Here is a 14,168-nt window from a genome sequence, read left to right as displayed (position 1 = left end):
TTGTTACCATAGCGAATTATGTAACACCGTGTTCACAGTTTACTGACGACGAAGGTCCTGCTTAATCTGGCCAATGGCGTTCGAGAACTGCGGCCAAGCCCCGCTGATCTTCAACGTGATTGGTCGGTGGGCGTATAGAATCTCCGTCGTCAGGGAGACTGCGAACACGGGGTAAACCAAGGGGTAAACAATCTGTGCGTGTGGAATGGGGAGTGGTGAATGTGCAGGGGCGATGATAGCGCTGATGTCGATTTTTATTTATACTTTTATCCTTATTATACATTCTGATCATTTTTTACGTTCAGGAGTTTTCTCTGTTGATTTAACATAAAAAACGGTGTGTTTCACTGTTATTGCCAAGTGCCATATTGATATTGAAATTGGGGTACAATTCAACATTCACTCAGTTGGGGAAACTACGAGGAGCCAAACAAAAATTGGATTAGCCAATCAGCGGCTGGAGTGGGCGGGGCTTTAGCATTCAAATGAAAAGATAAGGCATAAGAATGTTTTTTAACCACGCAAGGCCTACACTCACCCGGTGCATAATTAACTGGCGGCTCTAAATCGCAGAGTTACAACGCAAGGTCAAACCGTGATTGGTCCGTGATTGGCAAATATGGCGGATTGAAACGGACGCGCCACAAAATGTAAGCAGTACCGTGGTTTAAAAATGTCATTATTTTTATTATTTTGTTTATGGTTTTTTAAATTGTAGTTAAGTTATTATTATAGAATTAAATATTTTTGTTTATTGTAATTAAATTAAATCTTTGAACAATTTTCTTTTATAAAACCAATCCATTTATTGAATGGCCAGCTGATTGCGACGCCCAGAACCTGCAGAAAAGCCGTTTTCCTATCGCCATTTTCGAGTCAATTCGCCAAATTTTATCAAATCACACCAATTGCTAGTGAAAAATGGAAGCCTTTTCTCTCCAATAAGTGGACGCGATACCGCAAGTACCGGCTTGTCATACCGTTTTTCACTCTCAGTAGCGGGGGCTGCATTTATGCCCATATATGGTCATCAAAAGTCCATTTATTGACCAATCCATTTTTTGACGTTCACCTCGTAGTTTCCCCAACTGCACTGGTTTTCTATGGCCTGTTGTGCATCATATTATTGGTAATGTGAATATAGGTACTCCATACACTGCTACTTTTGGGTACATATAAATGTTTGACCTGATTTTAGTTCACTTCACCTTATTTTTTTTGCAGGAACAGTTATCACACCATTATTGTGCAAAAAATAAGGGTGGTTTAACGCGGCACTCTGTCAGCCACTTTTGGCTTCCATAGACATCAACAAGCCTATACCTCCAACACTACCAGAGGTTGATGCTAGCTCCACGGAATGCGCTGGCAGCTGCTGGCAGCGTGCCCATGAAACACAGCCAGGGGTTTCCTCTGTAAAGTCATTATTGTCTAGGTACATGGGCCTTTAGCAATTGTTAACAGCTATAAAAATTGGAATTAGAAATGTTCAGGTATTATGAGCATCAGCTAAACAGGGAAGCATATTTGGCTACAGCCCATCTTGCAACGCCTCAATGAAATTTAACGAGAAACTTAAATTGAGGGAGCAGCTACATAACTGAGGTAAAGCCCATAAATCCTTGTGGATTTACCTACATACCTGAAGTAAATCCACAAGGCACCTTGAGTTCAAACTATGAAGTGACTCCAAGCGAAATATAGCAGAAATTGGGACTTAAATGAGCTTAGAAATAATATGCTTAGTTCATTTGAAATGTATTGTTACCCCCTTTCTAACCATGCATATTTTTGTGTCTTGTGAGGTCTCATATAGCAATAAAAATAGAAAAGTTATACAAGAGCAGTGACATGCATAGTTTGCTTGTGTTGTCACAACTTTGTACAATATTTCCAGCTTTATAATATGCAGTTATCAGTCACATTGGGCATCACACATGTATTTTTTTTTCCTGCAGGAGGGAAGACACAGGAGGGAACTAGTGACTCATGTTTTTGCTTCTATCGCTTCACCCCTGGGGAATCAGTTCCTACACTCCTTGAATATAATGGTCACCAAGGGGTGCTGTCCTGACACGTTCACTTTCTGTTGAGAAGGTTAGAACAAACACCATGTGTGTCATTTAGTTGCATATATAATACTTCAATGTTAAGTCTGCATAAAGCCTGGAGTCTGTAGCCACTCTTAATCCTAGGTTGTCGTGACCTTAATCTAGCCTGGGTGGATATTTTGCTGTGCTAAAAGCACGGACTCCGCTACGCCCCAGTGCGGCGGCCGGGGCGCCTCCCCTGGAAGAAGACGGCGCCGGGGAGGGGATGGACACTGTTACACTTGCGGTTTTTTGTGTGGGGTAGCGTATACCCTTCTTACAGGTATTTACTATTGACAATGCATGCGGGTGACCTCCACTGCACGTGACACGTGTAAAACAGAGAGGTGTCATTTTTGTTGTAATGACAATAGCACGGTACAACTTGATTGTAATGACAATAACTACATTATAAAAAGGATGTAGGCACCCACCGGGCAATGTGTTTAAATGTGTCACGGTTGGGGTGCAACTGCACGTGCACATGTGCAGGGTGACGCTTCCAGATGTCGAGAACGGCCGGGCCGATTGTGCTCAGATTTGGCACATCGCTAGAGACCGGTTAGTAGGGTGCCGTGCGCAAGTGGGAACTGAAAATGTCTAAAATAGAGATGTTGCAGCTTGAAGGAAATGCAATCAAACTGTCAATCATACAGTGATACTGTTTTTTTTTTTTTACAGGAGACAAGATTGAAGTGCAGCCAACACTGCATGGTGCTTCTCACAAGAGCTGACCCATTGCTGTTTTTCAACTCTTCTGGAAAAGGTAATATTGGCAGATACTTACATTGTTTCACAATCTACGTTCTGGTATGGGTCTCCCCTCCGCGGACCATCTGGTGGGACCATCAACCGCTGGGACACGACCCAGCGGTTGTAGTGGTCTACTATTCATCTATAAATCTTAAAAAGTCCGCCGCCGTCGGGGTTACGCTTAAAAAGGCTTTATGCGGCGCCGTCGATTGACGCACGAGGGTGAAATTTTCACGGCTCGTGGGTCGCGTCATTCAACAGGTCGTATTAAATTTTGGGCACGATGCGGCCGGGGGTGCGCCCGTGGCGCGTGCTCATGTGCGCCATAGGGTTAGCATTAGAATCGGCAAAAACAGGCTGCGGCGCACACTGGTCGGAAACGCTCCAGCGAGAGGCCAGCGGCCTTTCCGCAAAAGTTTTTTGCTTGTTATTCCACAACTAGTGAAGCAAACTTCATAAAACTTTGCATACCTTATCTGTCATATGTAAGCTATCATTTGGATGTCAAGCACTAAATATATGACGTGAATCTGTTAAGTTATGACGTCATAATTGAGCATAATACAGGATTTAGCACCACTTTAAGTCAACAAGGGAAATTGGGAGCTGCTATTCGGGGACCGGGAATGGTTTCATGCACTCCTTGCAAGGTCCAGTGCTTCACTTTAGCATTGTTGACTTTGCGTGACGTCATTTATGACGTCACTAAGGCCATATAAGTTTTTCGTCAATAACTCCTGATCAGATGGAGCTAGAGAGTCGCGAAAGCCACCATTGGACTCAGGAAGACCTGCCGAATCGAATGATATGCGGTATGACCTCATTCAACCATTTTCGTGACCTGAGGGGCTCCGACCTGACCTTGACCCGAGGTTAACACCTTAAGTTGACTTCACCCGAACACCAAGTATAACATTCAACGCGCCTGAGCTAGACAAACACGATGATGTCAAAATCGCGGCAGTGCGACCATTTTTGGCAAAGTAATTAACCTAAAACCGAGCCCGTGCCTTGTGGCACTTACTTGACCTAAGAGGTCACTGGCTGACCTAAGACCTTAAAATCGGGTAGTACCTAATTGTTGCGTCTTATAACGGCACACGAGCTTGTTTTTTCCGCGAGGCTCTAGCTCAATTAGAGGCAAAACGGCGAGGGAGTTGTACCAACCCTCCCCGGTCAATATAGAAAACCAATCGGTCCGGCCAGGGTTAAATACCGGAATTGTGATCTAATGTAAAAAGACGGCCCAAGGTATAAACCCGATGTCAGTGACAGGTGTCCTATATTTGCAGCGTCTTATATTCACGAAGGTTTCAATTTCCACTTTCTTCAGCCGAGTGATGGTTGTCAATAGCAAGGCTCTTTAAATGCAAGCCGTAATCGCCACGCAATATGTGGAAGGCTTTTGATGTCAATACATACATAAATGCATACATAAAACGCGCTTTTCACAAAATTCATAAACTCAAGCGCATCTGTTTTAATGACCAGTCAACTACGCATGGATGCGTGCAGGCCACACAGGTCAGCGTAAGCCGGGCGCGGCGGCCGTGCCGAAACTGGGGCGGGGCGGGCGTTAGTTGAGTAGGAAGAGCGGCTCCTGCAAATTTTGCGCAAATATGCGCAGTTAGCTTTTATGTTGCCCTGGTGTGAATTTAAATCCTGCTTCATCTCACAAAAAATCAGAGTGGAACTAGATGGGACTACCTGTTGTTTCCTTACCTAAACTTTGCAGTTATATTCCAGAATCACTGTAGGAGAGCCTTCATAAAAAAGCTACAGTACACCTTAGTTAGGGGAAAGTATACCAAAAATTTTGCACTGACCAGTCGGCGACTTCATAACGAACATTTTGATGCATAATATGTGGGATTTCAATTTGGTGTCTATCAGCAATAAGACTCTGAATATCCGGCTCAAGAAACCTCTTGCTCCGCGTCAGTTTCCGAGTTCTGGGATACCCCATCTTCGGGGGCTGATTACAGTTATTTTTGGTCACCCGGATTAGTTTTTTTGGCCTAAGTATAATAATTTGATCAATTTCAAATCGATCTATATAAAAAATGATCCGAAACTCCGGAATCGCCCGTGGCCTCTCGTGAGGGCGTTTCCGACCAGTGTGCGGCGGCGTGACGCCCAAAAACGGATATTGCGGCGCCGTCGATTGACGCACGAGGGTGAAATTCTCACGACTCGTGGGTCACGTAATTCAACAGGTCGTATTAGATTTTGGGCACGATTCGGCCGGGGGTGCGCCCGTGGCGCGTGCTCATGTGCGCCATAGGGTTAACATTAAAAACGGCAAAAACAGGCTATTGCTCCAGATGGTCCGACCACTACAACCCTATATGATGCACTCTTGGCTGCATCCCCACCCCACCCTTTCCCCTTACAGTATGAAGTATGAATAACAGTGATTTTTTACTGGAGCTGCAAAGTGTGCCTTTGAACCACCTTATGATATACTAGTATCTAAAGTATTTGTCCATCAGGATCAGTTATCTAATGGCAGTAGACTGTTGTCTTCACATACTTCATATCTATTTTGGCTACTGCATTGTGTTCTGTAAAAAATATGGAAAACGTTTCGGATGTATTTTTTAGTGGAATGCTTCTTTACAGATCCCGAAAGAAGATAACAGCTTGTTTTCTTCACCGCCACCAGTCTACCTGCTCTCTGCACACTCGGCAGAGCGCGGCAGGGCACCCCACGGAGCTGCACTAGTCACATCCGGGCCCCACGCCGGTCGACGGCCGATGCGATGGAGGCACTACTCCGAGCTGGACTGGTGGCCGGCTTGGAGCTGGTGGATGTCGACCGCGGAGCGGCGATCTACTCCTTCCACCGGGGCCGGCAGCAGGAGCTCCAGATGTCCTTGTGCCACCCGTCCGGCCAGGCCTCCATCCACCTTGTAGAGGCGGAGCGGGAGACGGTGAAGCTCACGGCTCCGTTGGAACATGGCCGCTGGGAGGCCTGCGGCGCGGACGACGGATGCGGCAGTTGGTCAAGACACGGCAGCCTACTCGAGGTGCTTCTCGCCTGGAGGACGCAGGCGAATCGCGTTATCCGAGCTGTGCCTCGTCATGGTGCGATGAGCCTTAATAGACTAATGCATATTCTTCCTTTGGCTGTAATTCATTTGCTGCTGCCCGCTGGGCTAAGGAGTAACTCTGGGCGCCTACTTTGGGCAGACGCTCGTCCAGTGCCGCTCTTCGTTTGCCGCACATATCTTTATTTATTCTTTGTTACAATTCCGTCTTTGGTCATTTTTTTTTTTTACCATGGGGGCACTTGAAAGTTTTGTTTTTAAATCTGTGGACATTGAACCTGGAATCGGTTTTTGTCGGATTTCGGTTTTGTTTTTGCACTGTGGAAATATCTCGTTCAATATTTTTTAAGATAGGGCGTGCATAAACTTTTAGTCTCATTACTCCTCTGTGCATCTAAATTCTAAAGTACTATAATGTGCATCTCAAGTGTTTGGTGCTGTACTGTTATTATTTATGGTTAATCCAGTGCTGATTTATGGTTAATCCAGTTTTTATTCGATTGAATCGTTGTGTGTAATGTGCATGACATCCGCGTACCGCCTGTAGCAGTGTTATATATTTTCATTTATGCTGGAAAATAATAACTTTCTTGTTCATTGGCTTTATTCGATGACAGAGACGTGCCAGATGACTGGGGCTGCGACTTGACTTGGTAGTTGTTAACGTTGCAAACTTCAACCATCAAGCATGATGTGGAAACGTCACATTCCGTTATCAAATCTTCGTACCGTAAATACTGAATAAGATCAATACTAGGCTGGAGCTTGCTAGAAAAACCGTGCATTGACAACGGCGAGTGGTGGACCTGAGTAGCGGCCGGGGCTACCCGGACGGTTTCGTCCTCCAGGTGGAGTCCCAGACTGGTGACTGGGAGGGCTTGCACCCAGGCGGCGGTGTGGGGCTCTGCGGCAGCAAGAAGACGCACCCGGACCACCTGGTTTGCCCCATCCAGCAGACGCTGCTGAGACGTCTTAGAGAACGCCTCATCCCAAGCGCGCTGCTTGCCCTCTTCTGACCATTAGTTATACCACGGATCACCTTATGTGACACCTTATAGGCCCGGGCAGTATGTGATCCGTGGTTATACCCAAGTCTATGTTAACTAATTTTTTATGCGTATTCATACCTATGCCCATTTTATTTGCCGCATACGCTAGAGCAATCTTAGCATAGAAATGAGTATTGTATAAATTGTATTATACCTATAATGGGTATGAAAAATTTTCTAGCCTGAATCTTCAATGCAAAGCAATGTCAAGAGTATTACATAAATAAGAGTTTTACGCTTAGGCCAAAACTTTTGTTTTTTGCTTATTTCTGTTTATTAAATAAAATCAATTTTTTAAAAAAATATATGTTAACATATTCAGCTACATTTTGTCTAAAAATTGTTTAAAGATATCAATAAACCACGATGGCACAACGGAGTTCTATAGCCTTGGGCACAACTCAAACACCAAGCAGAAACTGTCACGTGACTGCCTGGCCCAACCTTATCTTTAGGAATCGTAGGAATCTATAGGAATCTTGTCGGGACGTCGGGACCCTTGACGGATCCGGCTGTTGATTGAGGTGTCAGTTGTGATAGAAGTGATCAGATATTATTTCGAAAAATTCGTCATAAATTGTTGCTGTCTAATGGTTTGCTAGAAGAGACTTGAAGACTCGGGAAAGAACAGACACGGTGAGTTTGACGCTGCACTGCCACGCTCGACCATCTTCGTCGGCTCGACTAACTTGTTTAGCGTCTGTTAACTTTTTCGAAAGGTAGTTAGGCAAGAAACATGAATTTCGCAAAAATCGTCCTTATTGATAGTCAAATGGTCACTCTGTTTTGCAACAAATGACTCCGAGGATAACAGATTCTGGTTATATGCTCCGAAAAATGCGCATCTGAGACAAACGCGAGTTGTTTACAGCTTTGGTTCACGTTGCTAGGTGGTTGCTATGGAGCTATGGATACTTCCTTGCAGAGTCATTTGCATTTTGGTGTCTTATGTGATATCGACATATGCCACCCCTAATAGCTCAATTAATGCTGATAACAGTCCGGCGCACTGTGGTATCTCCGATTCATTTATGGAGACATTTCTTTTATTGGAAACGTTTCCAATTTTGACTACTCTTCTGTTCCAAAAATGAAAGCGCTTGCTCCATAAATAGAAACGCTAACATTTCCGCACAAATTTTCTTGCCAAGGGTGGCTGGATTTGATGTAGGTATAACCACTGTTTTGCGTAAAACAAGCACGGATACACCAAAAGCACTTGTCTTCTTGCATGGAAAGCTGTCGTATGCATTCAAAGTCACCACCTAAAAATGCTCCTGAATCGTATCCATTTATGGAGACTTAGTTTCCAAAAATGGGAACGCTGACGTTCCAAAAATAGAAACGCTGAAGTTCAAATGTGTGCAAATTTAGCTTAAAGGAACTATCCCACCTTCTAAAATGTTGTTAAAACCAGTTAAATTGTGGTCGACTTTATAGATTGGATGATATGTGACGTCACAGCCCAAAATTACCTCCTTCCCCAGGTCACATTACTGTCATAAAGCTGATTCTTTTTACTCTGTAGGCACTACAACAAAGTTCAGACCAAGTTTTAAGTGATTTTTTAACTAACAAACCCATTTAAATCAGAATGACTAAACGAGGTGACGTCACACTAACGGTCGCTCCATGTTGAAGATAGGGCCTGGCGCAAGGCCCATTTTCAAATGAAGGGAACAAATTTCTTCAACACCAAGAGGCCGCGGGGGTTGCAACCTAGATAGATAGTGGTTTCTGAACCTCGCCGCAAACTTGGCTATCTCAACTCAAACCCCATGTTAAAGGTGGGATAGTCCCTTTAAATGTGTTTTTTAAAATTCACATGCAACTAAAAATTGATGTTTTGGGACTGGTTTAGCATCTCGGCTCTCGGCAGTTACCTTGGACGTCGGGTTTGATACTAATATATTACGCGCCGCAACTTAGCACATTCAAAAGTCAACTAAAACTAAGATTTCCTAGAAACTACTGGACAAATGTGGTCCAAAGTGGGCAGTACATAAAGTGTAGATATCATTTCAATATATAAAATTGATATCAATGTTACACATGAGCTAGAATGAATAAATTCATCGTCAGAATACGACGGTATTTGGTGTGACGACGGTGCAGACCTTATTTGATTAGAAAACTTGTGATTTTTTTATCACGTCAACATGTTATAAGCATCGCCTCGTTTGTCGACTTTCGGTTTCTGATCGGAAATTCGGAGAAGAGGAATATAAACTAGAATGCTGGCTGTCGATTGGTGGCATCCTGCGCATGCCAAATTGCAGCAATCAATGCCCAGTTTGCTTTCAAGGTAGCGATGCACGCAGCGTCTCCATTAATGGAACAGACCGTTTCTATTTTTGGAAACGGCGTATCCATTTTTGGAACATTGTTCCAAAAATGGAAGCGTTTCCATAAGTGGATCGGAAATACTACAGTGTGCCCGACTGATATATTGAATATACTGATATTCAGTATATATACTGATATACTGAATATTGTTGATTTGTTGAAGAGGATGCTGAATTGTATGAATAGAGCTCTGCAATCCTTGTTTTAATTAGTTAAGCGGTAAGCTACATAGAGTGACATTCAAAAGTGGGCCAAAAATCTTGTCGGACGTTTTTTACCTTCAACCTTGGGCGTTGTTGGCCACACCTGCTAGTCTTTTATTGCAGGTGAATAAAACCGCAATCAAATTTACATAAATCAAAATTACAGCTTATGGTGCTGCAGTGTACCTGAACGAACTTTCAAAACTGGGTGAAAACAGAAAAATGTAGGTGGTGACCCATGACAGTCTTCGAGTTATTCTCGATTTTGTAGAAAAAAGAATACTTGCCACGCAATGACAAGAGGGCTTTATATTGTTTAATGTGTATGCAATAGGTACATTAATTCGAGCCGGCAGGGAAGGGGGATGTTTTTGGCCACAAATGTCAGTTGTTTTCTTCTTATGTGTAACAAAAACCATGGCACGCAGTAGGAGATAATTGAAATGCTATTCTTTTAACCGAAAACACCCTCAAGCATTGTGGTTTTACTTTAAGGTTTCGGGATTTTTAGCCATAATGGCCTGTGGTACCCGATCTTATCGAGCTCCTGGGATTGTGGCTTTACGAGATCAATCAGGATCAGGTACGGAGTATATGATGTGGGACCAGTGTGCGTCCAGTCTTGCCTTGAAGCAGTTCAGCGAGGGTGCACCAACCACCTCGGAGGGGAGTCCATTCCAGTCGTTCACGACTCGGGCGGCAAAGGCCTCACCCTCGAGGCTGCTGGAAACTTCTGGATTTTAAACTGATGTCCCCGAGTAACTCCTGCAGCCAGAGCGAAGAATGACCTGGGGTCGGTCGGCATCGACCCCTCTGTGAAATAGTTGGTATGTGAAGATCATATCACCTCTCAGTCGTCTATAATGCAGTGATGGCATCTTCAGTTCTTTGAATCGCTCCGTGTAGGGTTTGTGGCGGATGCTCTCTACCAGCCGGGTTGCCCTGCGCTGAACTCTTTCGACCTGTCGCTGATTCGCTCTGTTAAATGGACCCCATACAAGGTTCCCGTATTCTAAGTGTGGGCGAACCAGGGTTTTGAAAAGAATGGGCAGCGTGACTTCGTTGATGAGGGAAAACGACTTCTTGATTACGGCGAGGAGCTGCGTAGCCTTCGCCACTGCTGACGCTGCGTGTTCACGAAACTTAAGAGCGTCGTCCACGTGGACACCAAGGTCTTTCTCCACTCTTGCACTGGCTAGGGGAAAATCGCCCAGAGTGTATGAGAATCCGCAATTCGTGCTTCCTATGTGCAGTACGGTACACTTGTCCTTGTTGAAAGGCATCATCCACAAATTTGACCACTTTAAGAGAGCATTCAGATCATTTTGCATGAGAGTCGCGTTGTTTATGGAATGGGCGCAGGAGTACAATTTTGTGTCATCAGCGAACAACTTCACTTTGCAGTGAATTTCGTCTGGCAGGTCGTTCACATGATTAAGAAGAGTAAAGATCCGAGCACAGATCCCTGGGGTACGCCGCTAGCGACCTCCGTCCAGTTCGAGGGGCGCCCGTCGATGATCACTTGTTGTTTCCTTCCGGTTAGAAAGGCCTCAATCCATGCCAGGAGCTTACCTGATACCCCATAGCTGCGGAGCTTGCTCAAAAGTCTCTGGTGGGGTACAGAATCGAATGCTTTCTGGAAGTCGAGATAAATAACATCTATTGGGTTCGCCTGTTCGATATCCTTGCTCCAGTCATCCAGGACTTCGAAAGGTTGAGTATTGCACGACCTTCCAGGTCGAAAGCCGTGCTGGTGGGTGGTCATGACCTCATTTTCAGTGAGGAATTTCAGCAATTCGTCTCGAATAAGAGATTCGAGCACTTTACACGGTATAGCTGTGAGGCTCACTGGGCGGTAATTGCATGGTTCCACCTTGCTTCCCTTTTTGTAGATAGGAACCACACGTGCCAGTTTCCAATCGTCACGATCGCAATTCGCAACCAGTGTCCAGTGACTTACGGAAGAGGTAGGCAAGGGGCCCAGAGAGGGAGCTATGAGCCTCTTTCAGTACCCTCGGGTGCAGGTCTAAACACATTAAGGCCTCGGAGCTTCTCTTCCACCGCCCGCGTTGTTAGCCGGTCCCGTAGCTCAGTTGGTTAGAGCGTTGGACTCCGCGTGGTGAGAGCACGCGTTCCCGGTTATGACAGTCCGGGTTCGAAGCGCGACGGGCGCTCGACATTTATGGGCCTCCTGACAGGTATGGTTGCGGTTGGTGGCAGGCCGTAGCCAGGCGAAGTCAGCGAGGGGACCGGCCGTGCGCGGCTTTGTGCGCACGTTAAACTTTGGACTCTAAATTCTGCCATAGAACTGGAATTGCGCGATCGGAGGGTAGAGGGCAGGGTCATCGCAACAAGCTTTGCTTAGCGGTGGCTCTGTCCTTGTGAATCCTTCCCATCAAAAGGTTCGGACTAAATTTATAAAAAAAAAATGGTGATGTCATCGAGACCGAGCGACTGGACGCGATCGTCCAGAGTTGGCACATCGTTTGCATCTTCAGTGGTAAAAACTGAAGCAAAGAATTGGTTGAGGATACCAGCCTTAAGTTTGGCATCGCTAACCAATTGACCATTTGTGTCTTTGAGATCCCCGACCTTGGGCTTGGTCTTGAGTCTACTTTTGGTATACTTCCAGAAGGCCTTGGGGTTGGTCTTCAAGTCAGTCACTAGCTGTGCCTCAAAACTGGTGCGGAGTCGTCTTGTCAGTTGCCTGAGTTTGTTCCTGCAGGCACGGTATCTTGCTGTGTCAAGTGGGTCATTGGAGCCGAGGTGGCAGCTTTCACCCATAGCATGGTCTTCTGCTTCCGTAGCTGAAGGGCAGCACTTGTCATATAGATGTTTTTGCGTGCCTTAAAACCCTTAGATAGCGGGATACAGGTGGAGACTATCCTGTCCAATGTTGATTTCAGGTAAGTATAGCCTTCTTCCACCGAACCATTTTGCAGGGGTGACCAGTCCTCCTCGACTAGTGTTCGGTTTAAACGGGTGAAATCACCTCGGTTGAAGTTGAGTTTGGGCTGATAATGTGAACACTTGACAGCGAGCTTTTCGCCTAAGAACCTCTCATGCTCCCGCAACATGTCCATCATGAGACTCATTTGGGTCGATACAGCAGACTCCAGGCCTTTGATCTTACTCTCGAGGGGATCCGAGTGAGAGTGCCGAGACTTGCTGCTATTTAGATCCATTTTGTAGGCTGCGCAGAGCCAGGCAAGAGATTTGAAGCGATCAAGAGCCGTGATAGCCAGTTTCTGGGCACCCTGACACCCCGCATGAAACCACGCATGGCAGCAGTCGCAGAGTATTCCAGCCTCACCCTCCTTGACAGGATTGCCACAAATTTTCTTTCTAGGGCCGCCATTGCAGATCGAATTCGGAATTAGTCCCCTCACTACCCGTGTCACTGGAAGAGCGAGAGAGATAACTGGAACTGGCCGACCCTTTTCCAAATGGGGTGTACGCACTTTCTGATAACTTACCAACTTGGGGTGTAATGTCGGTTTTGTCGGGGTTTTGATCCATACCTGTAGATGCTCCAGATGATATCTCCTCAGTCAGTTCAAAAATACCACCTTCATTTCTCTTCTTCGCAACGCCGGACCGCACCGCGTCGGGGATATCGGACTGCGGCGTTTCCGCGGGTTTCATTGTCTGACGGTCCTTGTTTTGCTCAGCTGTTTGAGTTTGTTTCTTCCGTTGAAGAACTGGGGAGTGTCCTAAAGGCATTCTGCCTTTCTCCTTCTCAGCAAAAGATAAGGATTTGAATTGAGGGGTTTTAATTATCACGTAAGGATTAAATTGGTAACTTAGGATACAAAAAACGGATATCAGGATGGCCGTTTCCGCCAAAACTGGCCGGTGGCCAAAGGAAAATCAGCTGATCAGCTGATCGACGGTTGGTGGCAGGAACTCGATCGGGCACGTCCGTCCGCCTCCCACAAAAATATACCCGAAAAAATATTGTAGGCTGTAGAACTTAAGATGACGTCACGGTGACGTCATAAAGTTTTGTCGTTTTTCGATAGAGAACATTTCTGATGTCGCTGAGCATGAAAGCATTAAACGCAATGGTAAATGAAATTAACAGCTTCTGATTCCATCTGTGCCAAAAATAACTAAATCAAACGATTTTTAGGGGTCGCGAATTCAAAATGAAAATGCCAATTTTAGCGAAAAATTAGCCAAAATAATGCCATTTTATTTTGGAACAAGGTTGCCATGCCAACAGGTTGGAGTTAATTTTCCCATTTCCCAAGAAAGTTAATTTTCAATTTCAGAAATGCATGCATCATGGTCGTGAAGACGTCACAAGAAATTGCCAATATTCAGTTCAAGATTTTGGAAAATGTAGAACGGTGATCAAAAATCATAGATAGCCATTTCATTTGCCATGGTATTGGCAGTGTAATAGCGTTTACAGCATGTCTGTATGTCTGTTCTGTCAGTGGATATCCATATCCATACTCCAGGACATAGACCCGGGAACAGGGGGGGGGGGGCAGCGGGGGCGCTTGCCCCCCCCCCAACTTGGAAGCCGAGGGGGCGGCGCCCCCTCAACATTGAGGCAGCGAGAAAAGATCTTTCCTCCCTTTTCCGGACTTCTTTCCTTCTTGTTTCCTTTATACATCTACACATCAACACACGGCATTTTCCTTTCCATCTGAATGGTTTCTGCTGATA

General features: G+C 45.3%; 1 long non-coding RNA gene across 1 annotated transcript; it reads left to right on the top strand.

Moving 5' to 3' along the window:
- Positions 1 to 202: 202 nt before the first annotated feature.
- LOC122381255 lies at positions 203 to 6,490 on the top strand. Its single transcript, XR_006256502.1, has 2 exons — positions 203 to 2,856; positions 5,466 to 6,490. It is a non-coding gene; the product is annotated as an uncharacterized LOC122381255 (long non-coding RNA).
- Positions 6,491 to 14,168: the final 7,678 nt, after the last annotated feature.

This window comes from Amphibalanus amphitrite, unplaced genomic scaffold (assembly GCF_019059575.1).
Source record: "Amphibalanus amphitrite isolate SeventyFive unplaced genomic scaffold, NRLGWU_Aamphi_draft 000116F_arrow, whole genome shotgun sequence".
NCBI lineage: Eukaryota > Metazoa > Arthropoda > Thecostraca > Balanomorpha > Balanidae > Amphibalanus > Amphibalanus amphitrite.
Note: the sequence above shows the minus strand (reverse complement) of the source record. Positions and strands in the feature narration are given on the sequence as shown.